The following is a 13,246-nucleotide window of genomic DNA, read 5'->3' on the forward strand; positions in this document are numbered from 1 at the left end:
TTAATTCTATTAGTTCCTAATAGGTTTTATAATAAAGAGTTAGAGAGTCTCAAGTTACCTGTTCATAAACAAAATGGCATGGGTTAGAGGCAGTGGTGGGATTCAAATAATTTAACAACTGGTTCTCTACCCTAATGACCGGCTGGGTGGCTGTGGCCATGGTGGGCATGGCCAGGAATGTGTGGCAGGCAGCACTCAGACTCCTGCACCCCCCTGGAGCGAAAATGGGCCACGGGGGGGGGCTGCCTCCTTGTGCCCCATTTTGGACCTAGGTGGCCTCCCTGAAGCCTCCTGGGAATGGAAATGGGCCACGAGGGGGCACCAACCCCCTGTGCCCCATTCTGGGCCTAGTAGGCCTCCCTGCGCTTAACCTAGGAGCCAAAATGGGGCACATGGGGATTCCTGGAAGGGGCAGGGCCAGAAGGGGCAAGGCCAACTAGCAATTTAACTACCGGTTCACTCGAACAGACTGTATCGCACCACTGGATTCAGCCGGTTCGCACTGGTTCAGGAGAACGGTTTGTTAACTCTTTGTGGAGTTCTATGAACCAGCTGAATAGTCAAGGCTGCCTGCCTGCCTGTTGATTCCAGCAGCTCACACACACCTCAGATATTCCTGCTCGTTTGTAATTAACCAAAGGAAGGGAAAAGAAAAAGAAGAAATAGCCACATACCATATTTTTCAGACTCTAAGATGCACCAGGGTATAAGATGCACCAAGATTTCGAAGAGGTAAGTAAGGGGGAAAAAGGGTTTTGGCCCTCCTTCAGCCCCTAGGAGCACTCTGCAGACCTCCTAAACCCTCTGCATGCCTCGTTTTTTGCTAAAACAGGCCCATTTTTTGCTCACTTTTGCAAAAAATGGGGCATGCAGAGGGTTTGGGAGGCATGCAGAGTGTTCCTGGGGGCTGGGGAGAGCAAAAATGCCCCCATTTTTGCCCTCCCCAGCCCCGAGGAGCACTCTGCAGGCCTCCCAAACTCTCTGTGCACCATTTTCACAAAAATGGGACTTGTGGGGCTTCAGGAGGCCAAAAATGGCTGTATTCGGTGTATAAGACGCACCAACATTTCCACCCTCTTTTAGGAGGGAAAAAAGTGTCTTATACTCTGAAAAATATGGTAGCTGTTTCCTCAGCCGAAAAATGCTAGCCCCTTTAAAACTCAGGGAGGAAATAAAGTGAAAGAGAGGTTTTTTTTCTTCTTTTTCTCTCTCCCTTCAGTTAATAGCTCCTGGCAAACAGCCAAGAACCATTTAACAGGAGAATACTTAGGTGCAATAACAAAACCGCAGGAATGCAGTCAGCACAGAAACAATAGAAAGTTACAGATCATACAGATTAACAGAGTTCGAAGGGACCTTGTAGGTCATCTAGTCCAACCCCCGCCCAAGCAGGAGACCCTATACCATTTTTGACAAATGGCCGTCCAATCTCTTCGTGAAAGCCTCCAGTGATGAAGCTCCCACAACTTCTGAAAGCAAGCTGTTCCATTGGTTGATTGTTCTCACCGTTAGAAAATTCCTCCTTATTTCTAGGTTGAATCTCTCCTTGTTCTTGACAGGATTAGGCCAGCAAAGGCATTTTAAAAGTGTTAATATAGAGCAGAAATTTCTTGTCAGAGTTCTTATGTCTTTTTAAATATATGTTCTAATTAGCAGAATTGATTTTATTAATTTGGAATAGGATTGCAAAGTTGATAACCATTTGTCTGAAGTGGTGTAGGGATTCCTGCCTAAGCAGGGGGTTGGACTAGAAGACCTCCGAGGTCCCTTCCAACTCTGCTATTTTATTCTGTTCTGTTCTGTTCTGTTCTGTGCTATGCTATGCTATGCTATGCTATGCTATGCTATGCTATGCTATGCTATGCTATGCTATGCTATGCTATGCTATGTTATGCTACCTTACGCTACGCTACGCTACGCTATAAAGCTGACAAGCCTGGATTGGAGACCCAAGCGTGGTGATACACAATGAGCTCTGTTCCTTGCCCCAGCTCATGCCCCCCTAGCAGTTTGAAAGCATGCTAATGTAAATACAGATTAATAGGTACCACTTCGGGAAGGTAACAACATTCCGTGTGCCTTTGGCATATAGCCATGCTGTCCACATGATCACAGAAAATGTCTTTGGACAATGCTGACTCCCTTGGCCAAGAAAATGAGATGAGCAGTGTGCCCTAGAGTTGGACCCGCTGAACAGGGAAACCTTTACCTTTTTTTACCTGTACATTGTTATTAAGGTCTATGTCAGACTGAGACATGAGCAGATTTTCAAATATAACTTTCACTCTAGTTACAAATTAAAAATTAAATTAAATCCTTATTGTGGTCATAAACCAGCATAAGGAGGATGGGGTTCAGTCAATTAAAAAGCACAAAAAATACATCAGAGTCTAATAATAATGAAAAGCTAAATGCTATAAAAATACATTAAAACAAAGTATATATAAAAAAACAAGACTATAAAAGAGGTAAAGGATTAGATGGGTGTAAGGGAACATAAAAGTTAGTATATGGAAAACTGTATCAAATGACAGAACATTTCAGTATGTCATAAATCTATCATTAAGTCTAGTGTGTAGCACAAGTCCTGGCAACCTTGTATATTGCAGCAGGGTTGGTATCTGAAAGCAATAGAGCGGTGTAGAACTTTGTGCCCTGAGTATTTATCTAGTAATGGTGAGATGAGTACAAATATCTCTGCAGTGAATACAGGCATTAAAGATACACATGCTTTGTTGCTTCTGTGTGTCCAGAGTCATAGAGGCATTGTCTCTCCAGGCAGGGAATCTTCTATTGATTTTTATTTGGAATTTTTTTTTTATTATCGTGCACTTACACAAAAAAAATCTTGCCACTACTATCGTGATTATCTTGAGAAAGTATGCTGCCTCAAGTATTCAGGTGGCACTTCATTATACCTTTACTGTCTTAGTTTTACAGAAGATTAAGCAATCAACAAAGTTTCATGATCTATTTGGTTCTTTTTACAAAAGGACTCCCCCCTCCCAGCTTCTAAGAATTTCTACAGTTCAGTCAGTGATACAAGATTATGTATAATAATGTTTTTGAAATAAACAGATATTGGGAAGACTATTTATTTAAAACTTCCATGGCTAAATGGATGGCATCAAGAATGAATTATACCATACCATACCATACCATACCATACCATACCATACCATACCATACCATACCATACCAATTATACTATATTGTACTATAATTCATAGGGAAATCAATGGATCTTAAATAAAAAACTATCCTTAACACATGTGAGAGCCAATTTAGTCTGCTGGGTAAGGCACCAAGTCAGAAATCAGGAAACTGTGGGTCCTGCCTTAGGCTAGAAAGCCAGCTGGGTGATTTTGGGCCAATCACTGTCTCATACCCATGATGGGGACAAGCCAGTCAGTCAATACCTGACCTAACCACTACATAAAATGGTTGATTCTCCACAAAAAATGCTAGGAAGAAAAAAATATGGTTAACGTATAAATTACCAATAATCTGTTTTTGCCTTAATATTATTTGTAAACTTGGCTTGATTAAGTCATAATTTAGATCCAACTCATATTTCAATAATCTAAAACTGTAAATCTACTGAGTCATATTTTTTTAGCATGGAATTGCATTGGTATATATTTGAACTTTACTGTTTTTTTCCATGAAATGTCTTGATGCTTTATGAAACTACTGTGAAACACCAGCTGCTACCCAAAAAGCTGGCTGAGTGACCGAACATAGATTTACATTAGCACCAAACTACAGAGAAAAAAAATGTTTTTATTTCACAAATTTTGTTGTATTTTAAACAAATATATGAAACAATGAAACTGATTTTTTACATTTTTTTTCAAAATACATTTGGGAGGTGTAGGCAGGGCAGTGACCCTATATGATTGGGGGAGGGGCACCCCCACCCAGGAAATGTGTGTTTGTGTGTGTGAAGGCACCAAAGGACTCCCCAGTCAGCCAACTCAGAGACCCCCAGGTCCTCGTGAACTGTAGGGTTGCGCCTCCACTTTGTTCATCCATTGCAGCCTCCATCTCCAGGTAGGCTTCGGGGGGGGGAAGTCCACACTCTCCTCCGGGGCTGCCATGAACCCCCCCTTGAGCTGTGCCCTCCTAAAAGACTGAACAGCAGATGAAGTCAAGGGAGATTTTGCCCAAAGACTAATGATGCGGCAGAAGGGAGAATTCTCATTGGTCCTCATTCCTGGCTACTCTCGATGGTGCAGGCGCAGAGAAAGGGAACAAGTAAGCCTCCCTGCTCCTGTTCCCCTCCCCTCAGGTGATGTCATGGTGTGAAGTGACTCTAGTAAACTCGGGCAAGCGACCAGGCTGCAAGATGAGCCGCCCAGAGAAGAGAGGCTGGGAAGGAGGGGTGAGGCTTCAGCTGGTTTGCCGAACTGAGCAAACAGCCTGGTCAGCTTCAGCACAGCCTGATTTAGCACAAGCAGCTGATTGGCGGTTGGATTGGCCTCCCGGAATATTGCCTATCAGCTGTTGAAGGCTGCAGTGATCACCACGACCCATCGCCGCCGTCACTGTCCATTGCTGCTGCCGCCTATTGCTGCCTCTGCACACCCCATTTTTAGCCTCCGCATGTCCTGTTTTTGGCCTGTTCCAGGCAGCAGGGATCGCTACCCGCCACCTCCTATCCCTGCCACCTGGAATGGGCCAAAAACAGGACACGCGGAGGCCAAAAATGGGGTGCACGGAGGCAGCGATAGGCAGCAGTGATGGGCGGTGACGGCGGTGGCAATCCCTGCAGCCTGGGAGAGCTGATAGGCAGTATTCCAGGAGGCCGATCCAACTGCCAACCAGCTGCTTGTCCTAAATCAGGCTGTGCTGAAGCTGACCAGGCTGTTTGCTGTTTGCTGCAAGGAGGTAAATTGCTGGGAGGCAGAGGTTATTATTTATTTATTTATTTATTTATTTATTTATTTATTTATTTAATTTATTTATTATTTTATTAAATTTCTATACCGCCTTTCTCCCGAAGGACTCAGGGCAGTGAACAGCCAGAAGATAAAACACAGGAAATACAAAATCTAAAATAAATTAAAACAAATTAAATAATTTAGGCTGAATTTTAAAATACCCCCATAATTAAACAGATTAAAAATTTATGTTTAAAATTTAAATTTAAAAGAGGAGATGATTTAGGCCAGGCCAGCTTGATGAAATAAAAATGTTTTAAGCACGCGACGGAAGGTGCGAAGATCCGGGATCCTCTGTATCTCCGGGGGGAGCTCGTTCCAGATCGTTGGTGCCCCCACAGAGAAGGCTCTCCCCCTGGGGGCCGCCAGCCGACATTGTTTGGCCAACGGCACCCGAAGGAGCCCCTCTATGGGAGCGTACTGGCCGGTGGGAGGCTATTGGTGGTAGCAGGTGGTCCCGTAGATAACCAGGTCCTAAGCCATGGAGCGCTTTAAAGGTAGTAACCAAAACCTTGAAGCGCACTCGGAAGACGACCGGGAGCCAGTGCAGCTCGCGCAGGAGAGGTGTTACATGGGAGCTCCATGTTGCTCCCATAACCACCTGCGCGGCCGCACTCTGCGCCAGTTGGAGCCTCCGAGTGCACCTCAAGGGGAGCCCCATGTAGAGAGCGTTACAATAGTCCAGATGAGAGGTGACGAGGGCATGAGTGACTGTGTGTAGAGAGTCCCGATCTAGAAAGGGACGCAACTGGCGGATCAGGCGAACCTGATGAAAAATCCTCCCGGTCACGGCCGTCAAGTGATCTTCTAAAGACAGCCGTGAATCCAGGAGGACGCCCAAGTTGTGAGCCCTTTCCGTGGGGGCCAATGATTCACCCCCAATAGTCAGCGATGGCACCAGCTGACTATATCGGGACGTTGGAAACCACAGCCACTCAGTCTTGGATGGGTTGAGCCTGAGCCTGTTCCTCCCCATCCAGATCCGTACGGCTTCCAGGCACCGGGACATCACTTCAAGGGCATCGTTGGGGTGGTCCGGGGTGGAGATGTACAGCTGAGTGTCGTCAGCGTACTGATGGTACTTCACCCCAAAACCACGGATGATCTCGCCCAGCGGCTTTACATAAATGTTGAACAAAAGGGGCGAGAGGACCGATCCCTGCGGCACCCCACATATGAGGGGCCTCGGGGTCGACCTCTGCCCCCCTGTCAACACAGACTGCGACCGGTCGGAGAGAAAGGAGGAGAACCACCGTAATACGGTGCCTCCCACCCCCAACTCTTCCAACCGGTGCAGCATGATACCATGGTCGATGGTATCAAAAGCCGCTGAGAGATCTAACAGGACCAGGACAGAGGAGCAACCCCTGTCCCGAGCCCTCCAGAGATCATCAACCAACGCGACCAATGCCGTTTCCATGCTGTACCCAGGCCTGAAACCCGACTGGAACGGATCTAGATACGATGTTTCATCCAGGTACTGGGGAAGCTGTCGCGCAACCACACTCTCAACAACCTTTGCAACGAAGCGAAGGTTGGAGACTGGACAATAATTAGCCAATACTGCCGGGTCCAGGGAAGGCTTCTTGAGGAGAGGCCTCACCACCGCCTCCTTCAAGGCGGCAGGGAAGGTACCCTCACCCAATGAAGCATTTATAATCCCCTGGAGCCAGCCTCGCATCACCTCCCGGGAAGCCAGTACTAACCAGGAGGGACACGGGTCCAACAAACATGTGGTCGCGTTCAGTCTACCCAGAATCCTGTCCACGTCATCTGGGGTCACAGGATCAAACTCATCCCAGATAACATTCTCAAGACCTGCCTCCGTCACCCTCGCTGGACCTACCCAGTCGGAGTCCAGACCTTCCCGAATCTGAGTGATTTTGTCATGCAGATATTGAACAAAATCCTCGGCTCTTCCCTCCAAGGGGTCCTCCCGCGCTTCCTGGTGGAGCAGGGAGCGGGTCACCCTAAACAGGGCGGCCGGGCGATTATCTGATGATGCAATAAGAGCAGCAAAATGGGTACATTTTGCTGCTTTTATCGCCACTAGGTAAGTCTTAATATGAGATCTTACCAGTGTCCGGTCTGATTCAGAAAGACTAGGTTGAAGTGTGGGCAGGGCTTCGGCAACATTTGCTGTATAAGATGCCCAGACATTTCCACCCACTTTTGGGGGGAGGGGAAATGCATCTTATACACCGAAAAATATGGTAAATCAGGGACTGTTTATTTTTCATACACAATTTTTAAAGAAATTCATTAGTATAATTCAGTTGTAGCAATAAATTACACACACTGCATGTTTTACCTATTATCCTGCAGAATTCTATTCTGCTAGCATTCATCAAATGGTATTGGTGATGTAGAAGAAAGCTTTTGTTTTTTTACCAACAAAATATTTTGTTTAGTTTGTGTTAAAACAGTTAGATGTTTTTTCTATATTATTCATTTCTATTCTATTTGGGTGGTTTAGGGGTGGGGAATTTGTGGTGGGTGGGGGTGTGTTTGGGGATTGTTATGTGTGTTGGACCTGGTCTTTGGGTCTTAAGTGAATTTCGTTGTATGGGTATACTGTGTATACAGGTACAATGACAATAAAGTTGTTATTGTTATTGTTGTTGTTGTTGTTGTTGTTGTTATTATTATTATTTATTGGTTAATCTTTAGTGAGATTCACAGCCTTTGAGGCTGGTTAATAGCTCAGCAGCTCGAGTCCTAACCAAGGACCTAGGAACTGTTAAGGTATCGTCGGAGGATGTAAGCTGTTCCGAGTAAGGTGGTTTTTTGTAGAGTCAAAATGTTCAAGTCCGGCAAATTTAGAATTTCTAAATAGCGGGATAGCCCTTTGGGTATTGCTCCGAGGGCTCCAATTACAATCGGGACAACACACGATTTCTTTTTCCACAGTCGCTCAACTTCAATTTGTAAGTCCTGGTACTTTGTGATTTTTTCTTGCTGCTTATCTTCAATTCGTGCATCACCAGGTATTGCAATGTCAATGAACCATACTTTTTTCTTTTCAACTATTGTTATGTCAGGTGTGTTGTGGACCAAGTGCCTGTCAGTCTGAATCCTAAAGTCCCACAAGATCTTGAGTTTCTTCTTATTCTTATTCTTATTCTTATTCTTATTCTTATTCTTATTCTTATTCTTATTCTTATTCTTATTTCTTATTTCTTCTTCTTCTTCTTCTTCTTCTTCTTCTTCTTCTTCTTCTTCTTCTTCTTCTTCTTCTTCTTATTATTATTATTATTATTATTATTATTATTATTATGTCATTTGGAAATATTTATGTTGGGTATGAACAGTGTATATAAATAATCTTTATTTATTTAAATTATGTTTCATGAAACACCAATATTCCCTGAATAGCTTGGATGTATTCAATGAAGCTGAAATCTTTTTGATGGAAGTTCTCAGATAATAAGCATTAAATCAAAATTAGGAATCCTATTACTGATTGCATCAACATGTTTTCATGAAAGTGAATTTTCAGCACTTACTACATCCACAAATAAATATCAAAACAGACAGAATCTTCTCTTAACTCATAAGCTTCATTTATAACTCTGCCATTATCCACAAGCTCCTGAATCTCATTAAATTTTAAGATGTATAAAAGATAAGGGATAGTAAATATATTTTCACAATATTATTTTTCTTTATATAAAGCAATAGTCATAGATTCCATATTAAGATAAATTGCTTCATGTTTTGCAGTTTTGAAGAAATCCTATGAAAAATAGCTAAATAATATATACTTTTTAAATACACACTAAACAGTCTTTTGCCCATCTATGTTTGTTTTATATTGTACTTCTTTTATTTATACACTGAGATACATGAATTATGGAAAGTTGAGTTGTTCTGTGTAGCTATAGTAAAGTCATGTTTTGTGTGCAATTAAAAATTCATGTATATTTTAATTCATGGTCAAGATACTTTAACTGAAAAAATTCTGATAGCTAAGACACATCTTAATAACCAAAACTAAAAAGGCATTTTTCATGTGTTCCACAAAATGGTATTGTGTTTAGGAGTAAGTCCACTCTATCTTCGCTATATGAATCATTACTCTTAATAACCCTAATTATAGAGTATTTAGCCAAGCACCTCATTTCTTACAAAGAAGACTCGTACAAGTAGGCCTAAAAGTATCTAATATTCTTAGCCATATCATCTTCAAATATTCTATAGTTTTAATTGCTTCACCCAGATTAGAATATTAAAATTTTAGGTCTATTCTTTAGTAATGTTTTGATAAATTAAGTACAGTCAGGTCCAGTAATATTGGGACATCGACACAATTCTAACATCTTTGGCTTTATACACTACCACAATGGAGTTGAAATGAAACAAACATAATGTGCGTTAACTGCAGACTGTCAGCTTTAATTTGAGGGTATGTACATCCAACTCAGGTGAAAGGTGTAGGACTTACAGCAGTTTTTATATGTGCCTCCCACTTGTTAAGGGACCAAAAGTAATGGGACAATTGGCTTCTCAGCTGTTCCATGGCCAGGTGTGTGAGATTCCCTCATTACCCCAATTACAATGTGCAGATAAAAGGCCCAGAGTTCATTTCAAGTGTGTTATTTGCATTTGGAATCTGTTGCTGTCAACTCTCAAGATGAGATCCAAAGAGCTGTCACTATCAGTGAAGCAAGCCATCATTAGGCTGAAGAAACAAAACAAACCCTTCAGAGAGATAGCAAGAACATTAGGCGTGGCCAAAACAACTGTTTGAAACATTCTCAAAAAGAAGGAATGCACCGGTGACCTCAGCAACACCAAAAGACCCAGGAGACCACGGAAAACAAGTGTGGTGGATGACCGAAGAATTCTTTCCCTGGTGAAGAAAACCTTTACAACAGTTGGCCAACAGTTGGCCAGATCAAGAACACTCTCCAGGAGGTAGGTGTATGTGTGTCAAAGTCAACAATCAAGAGAAGACTTCTCCAGAGTGAATACAGAGGGTTCACCACAAGATGTAAACCATTGGTGAGCCTCAAAAACAGGAAGGCCAGATTAGAGTTTGTCAAACAACATCTAACAAAGCCTTCACAGTTCTGGAACAAGATCCTATGGACAGATGAGACGAAGATCAACTTGTACCAAAGTGATGGGAAGAGAAGAGTATGGAGAAGGAAAGGAACTGCTCATGATCCTAAGCATACCACCTCATCAGTGAAGCATGGTGGTGGTAGTGTCATGGCGTGGGCATGTATGGCTGCCAATGGAACTGGTTCTCTTGTATTTATTGATGATGTGACTGCTGACAAAAGCAGCAGGATGAATTCTGAAGTGTTTCGGGCAATATTATCTGCTCACATTCAGCTAAATGCTGCAGAACTCATTGGACAGTGCTTCACAGTGCAGATGGACAATGACCCAAAGCATACTGCAAAAGCAACCAAAAAGTTTTTGAATGGACAGAAGTGGAATGTTATACAATGGCCAAGTCAATCACCTGACCTGAATCCCATTGAGCATGCATTTCACTTGCTGAAGACAAAACTGAAGGGAAAATGCCCCAAGAACAAGCAGGAACTGAAGACAGTTGCAGTAGAGGCCTGGCAGAGCATCACCAGGGATGAAACCCAGCGTCTGGTGATGTCTATGCATTCCAGACTTCAGGCTGTGATTGACTGCAAAGGATTTGCAACCAAGTATTAAGAAGGGAAAGTTTGATTTATGATTATTATTCTGTCCCATTACTTTTGGTCCTTTAACAAGTGGGAGGCACATATGCAAACTGCTGTAAGTCCTACACCGTTCACCTGAGTTGGATGTACATACCCTTAAATTAAAGCTGGCAGTCTGCAGTTAAAGCACATTGTGTTTGTTTCATTCCAACTCCATTGTGGTGGTGTATAGAGCCAAAGATGTTAGAATTGTGTCGATGTCCCAATATTTCTGGACCTGACTGTAGATGCACCTCAATTTGATGGAGATTTACTAATACACAGATGCATCTCAATTTACTAATTCACAAGTAGGCAATTAGCATTCCACTAATCAGATCTGAACATTATAATTATGCATATTGCCAATCTCATTACACATTAATTTTAAAAGTCTTAAAAATACATACAATTCACTGGAACTAAAATGCCAAAATGGAGAAGGTACAGGTTTTGTTTTCACATTTTTCATATCTTAAAAAACTATTTGATTACAGTGCTGTATAACTGGGAATGAAAGTCTCTCTCTAAAAAGGAAGACAAATTATCTGTATCCGTGGTTAAGAATTTATAAATCTCTCATTTCAGTGAATATTTTAATTCTTCAATAAAAGGCTCAAAAGTTTTCCAGAAAGCTGTTTTTTAATATTATCATTTAATGTTAAAACTGCAATAAAATTGCAAGATGCAGTAGTTAATGGAAACAAAACTGAGTGTTGGTTTGTCATTAGACATGATTAGATTATCTAGATTTGATCCAGTAAACTAGATTAAAAAATTTGGGCCATTCAAGTTTAAGTGTAATTATAAATCAATCTGCATCCATTTGATCTGCGTGGTTGAAAGAAGCAACTGTAATTTTTCCTGCATACAAATCAGTATCCCATTTTCTTATCAGTGAATCCATTTTTTGAAAACTGACTTGCAAGTGTATGCTATAATATAACTTTCAAATTACTTGCCAGAAAAGTTTTACACGAAACATTGACCTTTATATTAAAGATCCAATTTTATTTGAATTATCACACTAAAACCTGGGCTGTGTCTATGTTGAACAGGTACTCTTCCTGACCACTATTGGGACCAGAATGTAAGTTGTTGAGCAAAGCAGTCATTTAAGTGAGAGGCCCTGCGATGGCTTTGCTCAATGACTGCAGTGCTGGCACTCCCAGTTGTGAGAGTTAAATAATCTCATGGGTTATTAAGTAGCGTTCCAGCTAAGAAATGCAGTGGTGCCTCAGTGGGGAACCACTCAGTGGGGAAGATCCTGGGAGACCTCTGTGTGTGTGTGTGTGTGTGTGTGTGTGTGTGTGTGTGAGAGAGAGAGAGAAAGAGAGAGAGAGAGAGAGAGTCCTGCAGCAAAGCTGCAGCTGCCTCTGGAAATCTCAGTCACCCATTCAGCTCACCAGTGCCCGCAAAGCTCCCATAGCCCAGGAAGTCTCAGCCACCAACCTTGCCAACAGAGCTTACGACTTAAGGGGCATTACAATTCTCCCTATTTGCCTATCTCTCCAACCCTGATCTATGCTGCCTCAAGCCCCACAAGTCATCCAAAAAGAGGACCTGACCTGGGGCACTCACATTGCAGCACTGGTCAAAAGGGCCCAGCAGAGATTATACTACCTGAGACTTCTCAGGAAACAACTGAATGAAAAACTGCTGATGACCTTCTACTGCTGCACCATAGAGAGTATTTTAACTTACTGCAACCTGTGTATGGTTTGCCAATTTCACAGTGGCAGATAGGACAGCGCTCCAGAGGATTAACATCATTGCCCAGAGCAGGGGTCGGCAACCTTAAACACTCAAAAGAGCCAGAAAGGTCCTAAACGGAAGTTCCCCGTTCAATTCTGGAGCCGACCGGAAGTCCAGTTTCCCCATCATAGTGTCTCCTTCTAGTGCAGCATCCTTTTACCTCTGCTGACCAGAAGTCTGGTTCTCCCACCATAGTATCTCCTCCTAGCGCAGCATCCTTTTTCCTCTACCTGTCCTAACCCAACGTCCTATCAATTGTGGCACTGACCGATGACAGGGAGCTGCAGCAGAGGGATGAAAGAGCCACATGTGGCTCCAGAGCCGCAGGTTGCTGACCCCTGGCCCAGAGGATCATTGGTTGCCCTCTCTCCACTTTGGAAGAGCTTTATAGCTCCCGCTGCCTTAAGAAAGTTCAAAGCATTCTTAAAGATCCATCTCATCCTAGGCACCTGTGTTTTGAACTATTACCATCTGGCAGACATACAGGATAATAAAAACAAGGACAACTAGGCTGAAAAATAGCTTCTATCCCAGGGCTGTAACTATATTGAATTCTACTGTATAGTGCAATATTAATGCAATATTGGTTTTTCAATTCAATTGTATAGAATGTGAAGATTATGTGTTTGTGTTTTATTTTTATAGTTAATAATGTACACTGAAGATGGCATTTAATTTCATTGTACAAGGTGCAATGACAATAAAGTAAACTAAATTAAAGTCCCACACTGCATCTTGACATGCTAGCACCATTCTGCCAAGCCCCAGCTGTCCTATGTTGCACAGGATCTGCTGCACCCCACTTCACCATTTTGCTTACATATGTGAGGTAGATGCTGGCCATACCAGGCCTGCTTACCA

The sequence above is a fragment of the Pituophis catenifer genome, unplaced genomic scaffold (assembly GCF_029215685.1).
Source record: "Pituophis catenifer annectens isolate HBS135680 unplaced genomic scaffold, rPitCat1.0.hap2 SCAF_4, whole genome shotgun sequence".
In the NCBI taxonomy this organism is placed as follows: domain Eukaryota; kingdom Metazoa; phylum Chordata; class Lepidosauria; order Squamata; family Colubridae; genus Pituophis; species Pituophis catenifer.